At 35.9% G+C, this 12,788-nt stretch overlaps 1 pseudogene; it reads left to right on the top strand.

Annotated features, from left to right (window-relative positions):
* Window positions 1-2,043: 2,043 nt before the first annotated feature.
* Window positions 2,044-2,712, top strand: LOC149225047 (aldehyde oxidase GLOX1 pseudogene; annotated as a pseudogene).
* The last annotated feature ends 10,076 nt before the right edge of the window (window positions 2,713-12,788 follow it).

Genomic DNA, 12,788 nt, shown 5'->3' with positions numbered 1-12,788 from the left:
AAAATTTTAATTGTTGTTTTATATGTTGATGATGTTATTTTCATAGGTAATGATGATCATCTCATTAAGAATTTTAAATCAGTCATGAAAGAGGAATTTGAAATGACTGACATGGGTTTCTTGAGATACTTCTTAGGCATAGAAGTAGATCAAAATGAAAAAGGAATTTTTATCTCACAAGCAAGATATGTAAATCAAGTATTGAGCAGATTTAACATGCAAGAATGCAAGGCAGCGATCACTCCCACAGTAATGGGATTAAAACTCAGCAGAGAGGACAGCAGCAAGGATTTTGATCCTAGTTTGTACAAGAGTATTGTTGGCAGCCTTATGTATTTAACAGCTACTAGGCCTGACATTATGTATGCTGTTAGTTTAATTTCCAGATTCATGGAGAGGCCAAAGGAGGCACATTGGCAGGCAGCAAAAAGAATTTTAAGGTATGTCAAAGGTACCAAAATATTTGGCATATTATATAGTGTCTCAGAAAGTTCAGATTTAATTGGATACACTGATAGTGATTGGGCTGGAAGTGTAGATGATCGGAAAAGCACTTCCGGTTATGTTTTTCATATGGGTTCAGGAGCCATTTCATGGGCTTCTAAGAAGCAGTCCATTGTAGCATTGTCTACAGCAGAGGCTGAATATGTGGCAGCTACAGCAACAGCATGTCAAGCAGTGTGGATGAGAAGAATGTTGAGAAGCTTAGGCCAAGAGCAGGCAAAAGCGACAGTGATTTTTTGTGACAATAGCTCAGCTATTGCATTGTCAAAGAATTCAGTGTTTCATAAGAGAACGAAACACATTGATACAAGGTTTAACTACATCAGAGAATTGGTGAACAATGGAGAAATTGTCTTAGAACATTGCAGGACTCAAGAACAGGTAGCAGACATCTTGACAAAGCCTTTGGATTAGAAAAGCTTTGAATTTTTGAGGAAGTGTCTGGGTATGACCGAATGCCCAGCAGTTGAAATTAAAGGGGAGTGTTGAATGTGTAATTTCAACGCAGACGTACATCGCCAGAAACCGTTCACCAAACCCGCCTGAGATTTCTCGGATCACTTTCCGGCAAAGTCATTTTCCGTATATTTGAACCCGATGCAATATGTTGCAGACGCGTGGCTCTCCCCATACGTAAGCAAGTCTGACATTCTCGGGTGCTATCGTTCAGTCAAGTGAGGCCTCCCGATATTCTCCTCCACCGTTCGATTGTTTCCATCGCTCTCCACCGTCGATTGTTCGAAGATGCATACGAGCCTGCAGTAAATGTTGCGTGGAGTAAAATAAAAGCTTGGTTGACTGCAGACTTTTTTCAATGAAGACATTTAATGAAAGTAGGTGAATATTGAAGTTTTTATATACAGCACGTAAGTTTTTTTTATGTCGAAGGTATGGTGCATTTAAAGAAAGGCATGGTAAGTTTGTTTTCTTTTACGCAATGTAATATTCAAAAAAGGGAGCTCGTATATTATTTTTTGTTGGTTGACTTTTTGTAATGAGACATGAGGTTTGCACAGCAATGCAATACGTGAATGAAAAAAATGGAGACAAGCATTGTATAATGCGAAGGTGAATATGGCACAGCAGTGCATAAAGACAGAGGGAGGAGCGCATAAGTTTTCAGAAAGGTTTTATTGTGACCAGTGTATGAAGTAAAGAGGCATGGTGTGAGTTTCTTTTTATATAAGTGAATGTAATGAAATTTTTACTGTGTATGTAAAAAAATTGTTTTACAGCAGTAATGTAAAAAGGGTTTTACAGCAGTAAACCCAGCTCAGTAAATTCTCAGGTGGAAACAGAGTTTTGTAGAATGAATTAATTTTGGTAAATCCCTCTCAGTAAAAGAGGATGAATATGTATCAGACATTTTGTTTTAATCAATAGAAATGTTTTTTATGGTGGTGAAATACTCTGTTCCTCAGTAAATTTTTTTTAACCTTCCCTGTGCAAAAAGATCCTATGGAGGTGAAACAGAGCATTGCCTCTGTGGAGTTTATTTTCTTTATTTTTGGGATTTTATCAGAAAAATCCACAACAAACATGCCTACTCCCAGAGTTCTGGGAGATATGCTGCTTCTTCCCACCAGTGAAATTCTGATTATCAATGGAGCGGAGAAGGGATGTGCAGCAACCAATCCAGCTCTTGCTCCTTATTTATACAGACCTAATGCATTGCCAGGGCAGCGCTTCTCAATACTCGCAAGTTCCACTGTTCCAAGAATGTATCATTCCACTGCAATTGTATTTCCTGATGGTAGGATTTTTGTGGGAGGTTCCAACCCCAAAAAAAATTATAATTTCACCCTTATGTTTCCCACAGAGCTTCGTCTGCAAGCATACAGTCCTTATTACTTAGACGAATCTTCCCTGAAGCCCACCATCATTTCTGTGCTGCCTGCTTCGGTCACTTATGGCGGTAGCTTCAAGGTTCAATTCGCTGCAAATAATCATCATAACATTTCCATTCAGTTCAACATTTATCCTCCGACCTTCACTACTCACTCTTTTTCCATGCATCAGAGATTGCTTCTGCTTGCATCTGCCACCCCACAATTAGAATTAGTAGGAGGAGCGGGGCAGAATATTTATAGTGCCCTAGTAACGGCACCTCCCACGCCTGTCGCAGCACCGCCTGGATACTACATGCTATTCGTGCTCAACAGTGGAATACCCAGCGTTGCCACTTGGATTCATTTGTCTTCTAATTAGACTCATCCTTCCGCTTTGACATTCTCAATAATCTCCTCATATGTACTGTACTCTACCCTACTCTACTGTACTGAGTGAGCGCTGCAATGGTAAGCTCTCGTACTCGTACATTTCAGAGCAATAAAAGTTTTGGGTTTTTTTTTCTTTCTGTGTGGAAGAAATTTGAAATTTGTTAATCAAAATTGTACATTTTTTTCACCAATGTAGTGAAAAAGCAATAAAAGTGAAAAAGCAATAAAAGTTTTAGGGATGAAATTTGAAAAATGTTATAAAGGGTTTCTTTTGAAAATTGTGCATTTCTTTCCCCAATGTAGTGAAAAAGCAATAAAATTCTGGGTCTTTTTTTTCTTTTTTCATGTAAAGAAATTTGAAATTTGTTACCAAGCGTTTCTTTTCAAAATTGTTATATAAAGTAAAGGATATTATTATATAAAGTGTCATGTTAGATTGTTATTATAGAAAGTGTGATGTTAAATTTAAAAAGACGAGGATGTTTAAAATGTTAATTATATATTTATTCTTTTAAAATTAATCCACTCTCATTAATGCTAATAAAATATCCATCATATTCATGTGTATTAAGTATCAAGATATAATTATCATTATTTTAAATTTGATTAAAAAATATTATAATTTAAACTTAAAAAAACACATGTTATAATTTTAAAACTCAACCTACTATTATGAATCACAAATTTATAAATTTAAAATAATTAATTTTTTTAACAATAAAATTTGAGATTAAAATCATATAATATAAAATTAATTAATTACAATACCTTATTTACCTTTATTATCCAAAAAATTGTATAATTAATTTGATTATATATTTTTTCAATTAAAACCAAATTGTCTATTTGACACAAGTAAATATAACATTAGCAAAATTTAATAAACACATTTACCAGTGAGTTTTTAATCATTTGTAAAATTATATAATATTATAAGATAAATTTATTTTTATTGTTTATAATGGTAAATTATAATATTAAATAAACAATTATTGTTAACGATCAACTAAACACTTAGATTACTCTAATAATAAAAATATCTAATAAAATATTATTATAATTAATGATGTAGTCTAATTGTTTCATGCTTTATTTTTCTTCACTAGAATCTAGATTGTCATTTTCCAATGTTTAAGATATTTATTTTTTTTCCAATATTGTATTCAACTCATTGAATAGCTTAGAAAACTAGGATTAGGTGGACTACATAGATCAAGCCATCAAGCTAGTGATTACAACACATTATTATAACAAAAAAAAATCTATGGATTGCCTAGCCAATCCATTATACCAAAATCCTTCCAACTTTATATGCACAATTCAATCAATCAATCCCCAGTGGAGATCCATTGGCCAAAAATGGCCAAAGTGTAATGTACCTCAATTTACTCAACTATTTTTTTCTTTCTTTTTGCAATAAATTCAAAAATACTCATTATATGAATCTAAGGTTTTACCTCATCATACATCTCATTTCAAAACATTTTTTCTCTAACACAATTTACATTTTCCATAGCTAGTGAAAAGAGAATTCTAGATGGTCCCTTGCTCACTAGTCTAGACACAACACCATACTCGTTCAAGGCATAACTTCTTGGTCAACCCGATCATACTATAGGGATCCATCTCGATTTTATTGGTTAACATATAACACCCTTCCTAAATGCCACATCTGATACTTGTACCCTTTTGTTCCAATATAATTTAACATAAGGGACTTAGGCTTTATGAATAATAAATTAATTGTACTATATCTTATATACTTATGGTGTATCTAAGTCTCTCCTTTTTCTTTCCCATACTTTATATATTTTTCCCATGGCATTAAGCTTCTCCATGGTATCATACCCATTTATGTTACCTTCTTGCTTTGCATACTCATAATTTTGTTTGTGCACTAAAAATAAATTACTATTTTGTCCAACCTTAGCTCACTTATCTTTCTTTCTCGAATTAGGTTAAAAACATTATCCTTGGCATATATTATTATTACTATTTCGAAATAATTATATGACATGCAATTATCATAGTAAACCACCCCTCAACCTCTAACTTCAATGCTAACTTGGTCAAATGTGATGTACCTTCCTCAACCCTTAGTTCTTGTTTTCATGGAATTCATGGATCAATAATTCAATTGGGGGACTCATGTGATTAGTTAAAAAGCTTGGTGTGTGTCATGTGACCATGCTACATGGTCTTGTAATATTGGTTCACACCACGACTAGCACGTGGACCCAATGTGGTTGATTATTTGGATGGTGATGATTACTGTACAAGGGGATTGTCACAAGTCCACTTTCTAGAAATATAAATACTTTCTTTTAAAGAAATAAATACTAATGTAGTTCAATAAGTTCATATTCATTAGGTTTCCCTACCCCTATAACAGTGTCTAGTGTGTAGACTGGGTAGGGGGATGTGTCATAAAGTTATCCTTCTTCCTCATCCTCTAACCATTAGGGCAAGTCATGCTCAATAGAAGGTTGAGCAGGAGGGCACATCACAAGTTTTTTTGATGGATGCCCATTCTTTATGGTCATGTTCCCAACCCTGCAACTAATGAGGCATCAAAAGTGGCCAACCAAGGTCTTCCTAAGATGATAGGATAACCATTAAATTTGGTTTTGGGATGCAGGACAAGGAAATCAATGGGATACTCCCATGAGTCAATGCAGACCATTACATCGTCAATAAATCCCTCGGGAGCTATTATGGATCTATCTGCAAGTTGAAGTATGTAATCGGCCTCCTCCCAAATCTACCCATGTAACTGTCCAACCGTGGTAAACGTGTGACGAGAGAGGTAACTATAAGGGATTCAGCCTCCTTGGTGACCTTAAAGAAATGGAATCGATGGAAACAAATCAACCATGCCTTCCACACCAGCAGCAATACCCCCAGGGGACATCCCAGCCACTCAAGCATCTTGCCCCTAGGTCCCACTGACCTTTTAGACCTCTAAACATTTGGACGCTCTCATGCTATGGGCATGATAGCATCTAGGGACCTCTTGACACTTTCACAGGCCTACAAGCCACCATCCAAGGACTTTTCCCAGCAGACCTGTGCCAACATCCCTTGAAATCAAGGCACTTTTCTGGCCCAGAATTTCGCCCACTCCCCAGAATTTGTGTAACTTTTAGAAACCACCGAGGACATGATGACAAAGATAAAAAAACTGAGAAATAAAACTCAGGACTAAGCCTAACCATCCCCAACTGGGATTGACATTCTGTCAAACACTTGGAATCAATGCAACCTACAGGTTTAGGATACAAGACAAAGCATGAATGACTAAAAGCACTTATGAACCATGGCAGGAAGGATCACCAACGTCTCCATTGAACTATTATAACATCAATTAGGTCTTCCATCCATCATTTTAACATTCAAAAGTAAATACATGAAATAACCATTAAATGAATCAACCAATTAACCATGCTTATAACGAGCATAAAACCATGTAAATATCAAAGATATGACATCCTTTAAATCCACATATAAACAAGTGAAAAAGTAAGATAACTTAGCTTTCATTAATAATATAAAAGTCTGAAAAGGTTCAGTACTTCCATGTACCACCCGACTGTAGATATTGGTGAACCAAATATTTCTTTTAGCCAACCAACCCCATGCCATATTCCAAATGTGAATGTGGGATCTCATAGGAAAACCAATCCAAAAACAACCAAGTGAATCCAAAGGTTAAACCACCTCCACCCTCATCAAATCGTGATCACACCTAAACTGGTGCTCCGATCATAACTGAACCGAACTATGAATTCCATCTGGACTCCATCACTATCCTTGAGGAATTTTTGACTCCTTGCCTCTCAGGCTTTACAGCAATCCAACCACGGATCACTTGGCCCTAAACTGAGACCAGTGTCTTAGGCTTTACCACAATCTAAACCGGATCATTAGGTCATAAACTGAGATTCCTCCCTCAGAGTTTACCATGTACCCTTCCAAAACAGATCAAGGGATTCCTAGGCCTTTGGGAATGAACCTTGAGACCACCTCCGCCCGAAATTCTGAAATTTATCCGAAAAACCAAAGATCCAAACCGAAAAAAAAATATCCCAACACCATGGCATCAGGAAAAAGGCGAGGCTAGGCTGAAAACCACTGACATAACCTGGAAAAACCATGCCACCGACAACAAGAGAACCATACACCAACATGAAAAGCCATGCATGTCCAAACCAACTAGGAAATCACACATGAAATATGCTACCTGCAAGTATTCCTGATGAAGCTCCCTGATCCTGCTCTTCTTCCTTGATCCTTGCTTTCCTTCCTTTCCTTTCCTTGCTCTAAAACCTAAGCAAATACTTGAGCTAAGTATTTACATTGACCAAGATGTTGCCACCTAATCCTCATAAGCCCTTTTATCAATGAGTACTCTATTTTCTTCAATTTCCATCATTGTCATTCAATTTCCTCGTCACATGCAACCTATGACCTTTTACCTCACTTTTCTCCTAATTTCATTTCTTTTCATAAACAAATGTGCCAAAATTCCTTTTTTCCTTTTAATGCCTTTGCCTTTGCCTTTGCCTTTGCGTTTTCCAATCTCCTTTGCCATAATAAAATGCAATCTCCTTTCCCATAGTAAACTGACTGAACACCCACACCAAGGTGTCCTACCTAACATTAATCTTGGAATAAGTGTCCCTTGCCCATGGTCTTATTCTTTCCTTTATATACCTTATTACATGGAATTTTCATGAGGGTTGTTACACAATATCATAGTAGTCTTCCTCAAGCCCCCTTGGAGGTTGAGCTCAAGAATGGTTTCCCTAGTCATCACATTGATTGCAGCCCCAAGGTCAATCAAGGTATTAGGGACCATAATGCCATCAATGTGCACAAGCAATACTGGGCTACCATTATCCAAGTACTTTGGGGAGATTACCCTCCCGATTAGGTCAAAAAATTGTCCAACAAAATGGATAGTGGGGTATCTATTCTTCTTCTCCCAGGTATTTTGAAACACTCTTCCTTGATAAGCTTGTTGTAAACGGGGACATCTTTGATGGCTTGGATAAGGGGTATTTTTACACACAATTTCTTCAATTCTCCCCGAAGTTAAGCCTCTTCTAGGGCGTGTTGTTTAGGGTGGACCAACCATTCATGGTAAGGAGGTGCATTGGCTTGAGGGGCAGTCTATTCATTCTCTTCGATCTCTCTATGTGGAAAATGTGGGTGATTATCTAGGATCACCTTCCGAGAAGGAAGGTTGATCTCTTGGATTTCCACAACATAAGCATGCTAGGATGTCTCCCCACTATAAACCTATTGTTCCTACTTATTGTTCAGGTTCAGATTGGGTTGAGAAAGCATTTGAGGTTTCTTAAGTGGGGTATGGTGAGGGAGCTATGGTTGAGGTTGAGGTGGAGGTAGTAGAGCAGGAGTTTGGGTTGTTTGAGGCCTCCACCCTGGTGAGAGGTTTCTCCATTGGGAATATTGTGGTGGATATGGTTGGAAAGGAGGGTTAATAGGACAAGGAGGATGTTGAGGAGTATAAGGCCAAGGAGGAGGTGTGGGCCATGATGGATGAGTGGAAGGAAACCAAGGCTGGAAAGGTGCATTCTTATTCGGATTTTAATGAGGATAGTGCACACCTTGCATTCCCTGCTAATATGGTGGAGGACCTTAAGGCCTCCTCTGGTTAATAAAGCAGAGTTTCTCTGAACCACCTTTTTCCCCTTGGTATATAGCCTTCAGGCCTATCATAGAGAGACGTTCTTCTATTGCATGATTTTCTTTACAAACAAAGTAGACTTCTTTGACATTCAGTGGGCACTCATTCCTAGGGTGTCTCTCAGTGCATCTAGGGTAGAAGATACCTAGTGCCCTTTCTCCTTCCTCTTGGTTCCTTTTAATTTGCATTGTATCCATCTGTAGGGGAAACGTATGCAACATGCCACTCTTAAAATCCTCCAACATACTTCCTATCCCATGTTTGAGGGCTGATGTAAAGGGAGATGAACTAACCAAGCCTTGGCTAGACCCACCCTTTTTTCTAGCAGCCCTAGAGTGATTCGTATATATTGTTTTGATGACATCATAAAGAAATTAGGAGATGTCTGGACTCGAGACAACATGTTGAGGGTTTCCATTACATCCTCCCTGATCCCTCATAGAAGAACTAGCTTGAGTGATTCGAGATCAAGGGTACAATTAGCCCTCCTATAATTGAGTTGGAATCTTTCCTCATAGTCCTCTAAGGATTCATTTGTTCCTAGGGTCATCCTAAAGATTTCCTCCTTTGTTTCCTTGGAACTGCAGTAATCAGTGTACTTGTCATTGAAGGCTTGTTTCATTTGGGCCTAGGTAGTGATGTTGCCTTTAGGTAAATCATGAATGAGTGCAAGGGTACATCTTTGAGGGTAGATGGAAATAAATTTAGCTTATGTTCATCCAAGGCATAGTCATAGGTCCTACAAAAAACAAAAAATTCAAACACGAAGGTGTGAGGATCTCCAGAGGTTAGGCCATGGAAATGTGGAAGGGAAACATGGCTTATATTACTCATTTTGGCCTACCCATTAGTTTCCCTGATAGGGAAAATCTCATCTTATCTGTTTTTAGCCATGGTTTGTGTAGGTGAGATATGTTTTTCTTCCCCTATGGGTTCCTCAAAAATTCCAGGTTTCTCACCTAGAGGCTTTTCTAATTCCCCTATAGTGAGAGAGGAAAGTTCACAATCACCAAAGAAGAATACAGGTTGACTGCTTGAAGGGGTGGGGGTTTTTGGTAAGAATTTCCCTTGATTTTCCCTACTCCTACGAGGCATGAAAGAACTAGCTATGTTTTTTGAATTCTTTTTCTCCTTTTTTTTTTCGTGAAGCTTTCAAACCAATAAGACTAATGCAAAGCAAAAAGCAAGTAACTCCTATGTAGAAACAACACCTACTTGAACACCTCCCTGACAACAGTGCCAAAAAATGATGAGCTATGGTATTGCACCAAGGATGTTGCAACTCCCAATGCTTATCAACCTAAATTATCAACTTGGGGTTCATACAAACTTAGAGGTGATAGTGCTATATGCACAACATGTTACGTTCTACTCATGTCCTCCTCAGTCGTTAGATTAGATCAAGGTATTCAAATACCACTCCTTCGACTAACTACAAATATAATTTCTTATGAAAGCATATCGTGATTGCAAGGAGATGAACTTGATTCTAACGACAGAAATGAAAATGCCATTAATTAAATGTGAATGCTAATTTAAATGTCATGAAAGGGAAAGGCTAGTCTAGTTGCAAAAGTAAACCCCGCCACCCTATTTTCACACTGTTGTAGCGGCTACAACCACCCTCCAAAATTTTTCCTTAGATTCGTTTTGGAGCCTCCTTACCAACCATCCTCAACAGCATGTATTGCACTATCAAGTACATGAGATTTAGTGGTTTTCTAGCAGCTTCCGAGCCTCTGCATGATAGCTTGGTTCACTCCTGTCAGAGGCTGCTTCTGTAGAGTTGGTCTAGCTGCTGGCTGAGCAACTCCCTCAAGAAATTGCGCAATACTAGAGGGGAACCAGTCTTCCCTCCAGAAATTGCGCAAATATGACTCGCAGCCAACTGGGCTCATAAACTACGCAATTTCTATATGAAATACCTATATGTTATGTTGTTATCATTGTAAACTGCCCCTCAACCTCTTCTTTTAATGTTATATTGGTTAAATGTGATGTACCATCGTCAACCCTTAGTCCTTGTTTTGATAGAATTCATTGATCAACCATTTAATTGGGTTACTCATACAATTTTTTAAACAGTGTGGTGTGCATCACATGAAAATGCTACATGGTCACGTAACATTGGTTCACACCAGTGCTAGGGCATGGCCCACATGTGGTTAATTATTCAAATGGTCAAGATCACAAAGGGTGATCCAACGCTATAGAAATTTGGATAGATAACCTATCTTTATTTCCTTTCAATTTCTTCATTTTGTATTTTTTGGCCACTTGACACGCTTCTTTGCAACTAAGAGAGTTGCGTTGACTTATGACCATAGACTTTCCCACTCAATTATTGGTGTGGCCATTTCATTCCCCATAAGAGATCTTAATATTCTCAAGAGAACAACTTGAATGCATTTTTGAGCTACTTAAGAGGTAAAGCTTTGACCCTGGGAATTCGATTTTTTCCTCTCACTAGATTTATGTCATAACATGTGGGTGTCGTACATTAATTTTCTAAAATTATATACTCTTAAACACAAACACGCACACACACACAAATTTCATTTAATATGTTGATATTTTTTGAATTTTTAAGGTAAATGAAGTTTTAGAATTTTAAAGCAAATTAATAACTAATAAAAATTTATTAAAATTTTTTTAAATAATGAAATAATATCAAGTTCATTTAAAATAATTGTCAAGTGGGTGTAGCTTAGAGAGGAGGTGATATTATCCTCCCCACTGAGGATTCCAACCCCATCTATATTGACATGCTCACTCCTTGGGAATCACTTCTACATAGATAATTTGTCTATTTTATTAGATATGAAACTAAATTAACATTGAAACTCAAAGAGAAATATAGTGATTATAACGTTCAAGATACCCCAAGTGCTAGAGCACAGAGATATCTTAAAGAGAGGGAATGGATTATTGGAATGAGATTGGATAGACCTTCTTAGTTCATATTTTATTAGGGACTATAATTCAAGTGCATTTATTTGGATATTATAGGATGCATAAAATAGTATTTCTCAAGGGAGAGTATACCTAGTAGGCTATGTGCTATCCATGTTGTTGGATTGTTTAGCTCATTTTAATTTACAATTCTAATTAATAGCAAATCGTGTGAAAAGTTTAACATTATAATTTTTTCTAAACATTTTTAAAGTATTAAAATTAGAACTCTATTGAAATCTTGATTAATAATAAAGTAACAATATTTTCCAATTTAAGAATTTTAATATTTCCTAAGAGAAGAAAACCTTACACACATACACACACACATATTTTCCAAACTAAGATTTTCAATATTTCCTCGGAGAAGAAAACCCCTCTCTCACACACACACATTACAATTGTAAAAAAATTGTTTTTTAATATTTAATAAATTTCCACAATTTTTTATAATTTTATTAAAATACACAATCAATACACTAACCTTATAATTCATTAGTAAATAAAAAATCATTATAAATTTAGTTATAAACATAATATATAAATTATTCATTTAATTCAAATTTGAGTACTCTTTAAGTGTGACTTTTTATGGGATTCCCCAAAAATATGCTCAAAAATCCAAAAAATCGCACTTAAAGACTACTCCATCAAAATTACATCTCATTCTATACATTTCAAACAAGCATGTGTAAGAGAAATATTATAAAGAATTAGATCCCTTATTATATACCATTCTCATTTAAAGTTTGTTATATGGATATTGATGTTAGCATTTATGGTCATGGACATGAATAGTATGCATACAAGACTTCATTTTGAGTTGCTTATATTTGGTGAACCGAGTTGTTTGATATTTTAATGTAAAGACTAAAAAATTAACAATCCTTTAATAAGATTTTTAATGGTGTTTTAATTAGCATTAATGAATTTAATGATATTTAATTTAAAGATTCAATTTACTTGTTTTGGTGCTTTTTGTTGTTGATACTATTCTTTATGATATTATAACTTTTTGTTATTTAATATTTATTTTCAAACTCAAATATAAATAATGATCACATTTTTAACATAGATGAAGCTATTTAATTTATATACCAAAATTTTCCAATTTATATTGGAATATTTAAATAAGAAATATATCCATATTTTAGCTATTTTAAGTTTTGGAGATTTAATAGGTATAATTTTCTGCCATTTTTAGTTGTATTAGGGAAGATATTTTTTAAAATTTTGAAGTTTGAGTTGCATAACTTGCACAATTTAGGCGATGGAGGAGTTTTCAAGGTGTTGAATCCATTTGTTTAGTCAAAAGCACATTTTAAACAACTAAACATCACAATCTCGGCTCACAGTTGTGTGCAATAATTAAACAAAACCACAATTTAACATATAACATATTC

Source organism: Pinus tabuliformis, chromosome Q (assembly GCF_031772625.1).
Source record: "Pinus tabuliformis cultivar Carrire ecotype Pingquan chromosome Q, CPIR1, whole genome shotgun sequence".
NCBI lineage: Eukaryota > Viridiplantae > Streptophyta > Pinopsida > Pinales > Pinaceae > Pinus > Pinus tabuliformis.
Note: the sequence above shows the minus strand (reverse complement) of the source record. Positions and strands in the feature narration are given on the sequence as shown.